This window comes from Muscardinus avellanarius (assembly GCF_963383645.1).
Source record: "Muscardinus avellanarius genome assembly, chromosome: 1".
Taxonomy (NCBI): domain Eukaryota; kingdom Metazoa; phylum Chordata; class Mammalia; order Rodentia; family Gliridae; genus Muscardinus; species Muscardinus avellanarius.
The window spans coordinates 165,331,151-165,337,150 of record NC_137786.1 but is presented as its reverse complement, the minus strand read 5'-3'; positions in this window follow the sequence as shown (position 1 = coordinate 165,337,150).

Genomic DNA, 6,000 nt, shown 5'->3' with positions numbered 1-6,000 from the left:
GTGGCTTGTCATTGGCCACTTTAACAGCATTTAATTCTCTGCACTTAAGCATCAGCTAATTGCAGTACAATTAGCCGAAGCAAAATGATTATTCTTGTACTACAACACGTTACCTATGACCTCTAAGCTATAAGAACATGTCCCAAAGTCCATCTGGATCTTTTCTACAGAGTTAGGTAGCCAGTTTTTTTTTTTTTTTTTTTTTTTTTTTTTAACCCAGTCAAAATCTATTTTACCTGTCCAGTAATTTTTTTTTTCTTTTTTCTTTTTGGTAGTACTGGGGCATTCTGCCACTGAACTACACCCTCAGCCCTTTTTAGTTTTTATTTCAAAAATAAAAATTTGGCAATCTTACTTTCTCAGCCTCCTGTGTACTGGGATTACAGGTAAGCACGACTATGCTTGGCTCTGTCCAGTAATCTTTATTAGAGGTACAGCAGGAAGTATTAGCTGGCCAAGAACAATCCTGGATAGTGAATTTAAACCGGTTGGTTGAGCTTTTAGATCAGATAAGAGTAAAACTTGGGGAAACCTTTTGTAATTATATTATTCTTTTAAAATAGAATTTTGTGCAGTATGAGTCAGTTATCACTTTTGGAGCTCTTTGAAGTAAGTAGCCTGTAAATGTCTTGTTTTGGAAGTCAGGTTATTCTGAAGCAGAAATATGGTATACTGGAGAGAAGAAAGTTTCTAAATATCTGAAAACCTCAACAGTTACTCTGTATACACAAGGTAGGCTTTTGTGTAGGATGCAGATGAAAGACTAGTGTTGAGATAAGAAATTCCTGGCAGGTTACAGGAACGTATTGGGAATATAAGTATCATTTATCTTTGGTACTCCAGTCTATGTACTTTGTTATAGTAGCCCAAACTGATTAAGATAATACACAAGAAAAATAAAAACATACACAAAAGTGTGTATATAAGTGTTAATATCCTACAGGTAGATACAACTCATAAGTTTGTCAACTGGTATGTAGATAAAATGTGGTATATTCACACACTAGAATATTTTATTAGAAATAAAAAGTGAAGTATTAAGCATGCTATTGCATGGATGAGTCTTGAAAGCAAGCCAAAAAAGCCAACTGTGAAGACCACACGCGATGATTCTGATTATTAGAATATCCAAAAAAAGGCAAATTCAGAGATAAAAAGTAGTTTAGTGTTGTTGAGGGTTGGGAGGTAAGATTAACTACCAATGAGTATGGGGCTGATTTTATGGGGGATGAAAATGTTCTAGAATTAGATTGTGATAATGCTTAAATAACCCTTGATATAAAAAATGTGTACTTTGAATGGTAAATTACATGGTATGTGAATTAAATCTTGATAGCTTTTTTAAAATGTAGGCAAATGCTAAAAGGTTTGTATTCAAAAGTGATGGAAAATATAGACAATCATAAATAGTTCTTTGATCATTTAATTTGTGGGTATAAATCGTGCAAGTAAAAGAAGAGCCAGAAAGCAATGATAAATTAGAAACTATTTGGGATGTTGAAATCCAGAACCAGCATTTTCAAGATGGATATTGTTATGATTTGGGTCTTTTATGTCTCCCAAACACCCCTATGCTAAAGTCTTAGTCACAGGCCATGGTGCTGATGGGGAAGGTATAACCTTTGGGAGGTGGGACCTGGTAGCAGGAAGTTGGTTCACAGAGGTGTGCCCATGACTGGGATACTGGGACTCTGGTTTCTTCTGTCTCTTTGCTTCCCAGCCACCCTGAAGGGAAGAGACTTCTGCCACTTATTCCACCAGGATATGTGCTGTGCCTCAAAAGGCCCAAAGAAACAGAATCAAGGACTGAAACCTTAAACTTAGCCCAAACAGGCTTTTCTTCCTCTTAAGTTATCTTATATATTTTGTCCTAGCAATGAGAAGCTAGCTAACAACTAAAATGTAATATCTTCAATCATCAGCAAGTTTAGTCTTCTGGAATAGACAGAAAAACTTCCTCAGTGAAAAATTAGATATGTTCCAGGTTCATGCACAACAGTTAATGGATGAGTTGTTATGCTAAGAAGGAAGTATTTATCTTGAGTACATGTATCATCAAATAGAAAGTATAGAATATGTGAAAATATAGAATATGTCATTTGTTTCTCATTAAAATTTGCTAATAAAGTTAATGCCTCTCTGCTTTTTTCTTCAATAAATTATTTAAAGGTATCTTTTTTTCACTTTTCTTTTTTTATTTTTATTTTTATTTTTTTATTGGTGCACTGTATTCATACATCATATTGGGATACAAACTTTTGTAGACATACATGCACACATCGCCCAGTCAGCCCCCACCCGATCCCCACCCCATTCTCTCCCCATCCCTCCCTCCCATGCTTGGCTTAGTGGTTGACATCTAGTATTATAGCAATTTATCCAAAATTAAAAATGATAATCTCACATAACAGTTTCATTTGTCTGATACCAAGCTTTTGATGACTTAAAGATAACATTTCAATATTTCTTTTTACTTTCTTTCTTACCAGAGAATATTTTTTTTCTATTTTTTTTAGGTGAAACTATCATATATGTATATATTTTTCAGAAAAAAACTCTATCCTAATATGGGATATGGACTCTAGATACCCAAAACGATCTTGAAAAAGAACAAAGCTAGAAGATATATATGTTCTGATTTCAAACCATATAAAGCTACAATAATGAAACAATGTAGTACTATTCTAAAGGCAGATAGATAAACCATTGGAGTTAAATAAAAGCCTAGAGCTAAATTCTTCCCTATATTGTCAAGTTATTTTTGACAAGGTTTCCACGAACATTTGGTGGTAGAAATAATAATATTTTAAATATTGTTGAAACATAATAATTACATGGAAAAGAATAAAGTTGGACCCTTACCTAATCCCATATACAAATATTAACTGAAAATAGATAAAAGACCTAAATATAAATCTTAAGACTATAAACTTTTAGGAGAAAATCTGGGTCATAAAACCTCACAACACTGAAATTGGCAGTGATTTCTTGGATATGATTTCAATGGCACAGGCAACAGAAGAGTATACAAACTCCCTAAAAAATAAAAAAAAATATTGTATATCCAAAGACAATGTAAACAGAGTTAACAGTTACTAATAGAATGGGATAAAGTATTTCCAAATGCTATATCTGAAGGTATATTAATATTCCAACTAGAAATCCTAAAAATTAACAACAATAAAGGCAAACGATACCATTTAGAGATAGGTAAAAGACTAACATAAGTAATGAATCTCCACAGATAACCAATCTTAAGCATTTTTGTTGCTGTTTTTGCTTTGTGTACCAGGTATCAAACCCATGGACTTTCTATTTCTGAGATGCATCCCTAGCCATATTTTTATTTGATACAGGATCTAGCTAAACTGGATCCTGTATCAGCTAAGTTGTGGAGGCTGACCTTGAACCTACAATCCTCCTATCTCAGCCTCACAAGTACTGGGATTATAGGCTTAGAAGCATTGTTAAGCATAAAAATAAAAATATTCTGTGTGTGTGTCACTGGGGATGGAAGCTAATCTGACAAATACAGCCAGAGGACAGAGTGGTAAGCCTCTGTTCATGGTTACGTTGTACTTAGATACTGGGAGGAGGCCACGCTGGGAGAAGCAATGCCAGATCCTTCAAATAGCTGTCAGCATGCAGTGTGGAAGGTAAAATTTTGGCTCTTTAAATCCAGACTGGACTGTGCCAACAGCAGGAATGATGGCCCTTACAAATGGAAAGTCAGTGATCGTAACTCAGGCCTCTGTACGGGTACACGTAATGTGAGGAAAGAGAAGAGAGCAAATCTGGCCAAAGACAGAATACCTCACATAAAATATTCCTTTAAAAAGTTAGAGAAGCTGGACATGGTGGCGCACTCTTGTAATCCCAGCATTCGGGAGGCTGAGACCGGAGAATGGTGGTTCACGGATAGCCGTAGCTACTTATGCCCTCTGCAACTTAGTGAGACCCTGTTTCAAAATAAAGAATAAAAAATAGAGCAGGGGGTGTAGCTTGGAGGTTGAATGCCCCTGGGTTCCATCCCTAGATCTGTTAAAAAAAAAAAAAAAAAAGCATTTTAAAGCCACCCTGCCAATATTATAAAGGAGACATATTTGTGAGTAGCAGGAAAAGAGATCTTGATAAGTCATCTACTAGGAGGAAAGTAACCCCTTAAAATGTAAGTTGATGGTTGTGAAATTCTGCAAACTAGATCAGCAGACTCCATAATAAGAATTCAAGCTCGTCTGAGATGCTTACACAACATGAGAGGATGCCTGTCACCTGTCACATTTCATTAATGGAAGTACAGTAAGTGACATACATTTGCTTATGTTTTATGTGCCAGGCATTGTGGTAAGGTAAATGGATACAAGCATGAAGAAATGAGTAGGATACAATTCCCTCCTGAGAAGCTTCTAGTGGGTTGTGGGACAATGGAGTAAGGGTAGTGAAGCAGCTCAGCAATCCTAGACCCTGGATCACAGGAAATTTTTTTTTTTTTTTTTTTTTTTTTTTTTTTTTTTTGGTACTGGGGATGAAACCCGGGGACATTCTACCTCTGGGCTACACTCCCAGACCTATTTTATATTTTTTATTTGGAAACAGTCTCTTAAGCCAGCTGAAGCTGGCTTTGAACCTGCGCCATCCTCCTGTCTCAGCCTCCCAAGTGCGGAGATTACAAGCGTGTGCCACCACGCCCAGCGACAGGAAAACTCTTAATAACCAAGACCTAGCATATGTTAGCTCCCCATAGCAGGTATTTTTTTTTAAAGTTTTGTTTCTAGAGACTACAAAAATATCTTACCTAAGAAAATATTTAACCTGCCTTGGGAGGATGGTCAAAGTTTTCCCAGGCAAAAAGGAAATCTCATGAAAATAGAAAGAAGACCAGCAGGGTAGAGAAAGGGGGCCGGGGAAGAGAAGAGAGCAGGGGAGGGAAGTGCTGGGCAATGAACTCGATCAGTTTATGTGCATGTATGAATATGCCACAGTGAAACCCACTATGCTATGAAATTATGTGCTAATGAAAAAATGTTTTGCCAGGCAAAGAAGATATTCAGAAGACAGCATTAATAAAAAAGACAAAAATAGGAACTTTTTTTGAGAGGATATGGAATTCAATTCTTAATATGTTGAGTTTGGGGTTTATTTGTATCTAATAAAGCCTGACATGTGAAATTTGAAAAATCATTGATATAAAATACACAGATGGCATTGAATTACTTTAAAAGGGCATTATTCTAATTCAATTGAAGCTTTTCCTGGAGAACTTGGAAGGTCTTTGATTTTTTTTTTTACTGGCTTTTACATTAAATTGACAAAAGTTCAAAATTCTTTATAGCATTTGAATTGCGAAGTACAATTATGTGTGTATTTAAATGTAAAGGCACTTACATTTTTGCAAGATTACTGTATTTTATGACTGTGCTTTTGTCACTTCAAATAGCTTGCTTATCTGATGACATTTATTCTCCTTAATAATAACAAACTTAAGCATCAGTCAAGCACAACTAGTTATTTTTTTAGAACCAGAATCCATGACCAGTTTTATTCTGCTTATTTTTGTTATTTTTACCTTTTGTTGTCATGAACTTCAAATGCCTAAGAACTGGTTCAGTTTGATCCAAAACTTGATGCCTTCAAGACTTGAATAGCGAAAGTAGTTGGATTAAGTCTGAGGACAGGTGGACGCTCTTGGGTACATTCTAATAAGGCAGGGGCTCATGTTTCTGAGAAAGGGATTGCTCAGGGAATCAGCCTTAATCTCAGTGACACTGCACATCAGTAGTGATCAGCATGGAGGAAGGCGGGTCAGCAGCCAAGGACAGAGTTTTGCTCTAAATGTGCTTGTGTTTCCTCTGAGCACAGGCCTTCATAGAACCTCCAGCTGCTCTCTAGTAAGGAGTCAGTGAGGGCTTTCAGGGCATGGAGTCCATAAATGAGCAGACATTTGGCCTTTGGTCTGTCCTCCCCCTCACCTTGTATGGGGGCTGGGCAGGAAGGACCTCA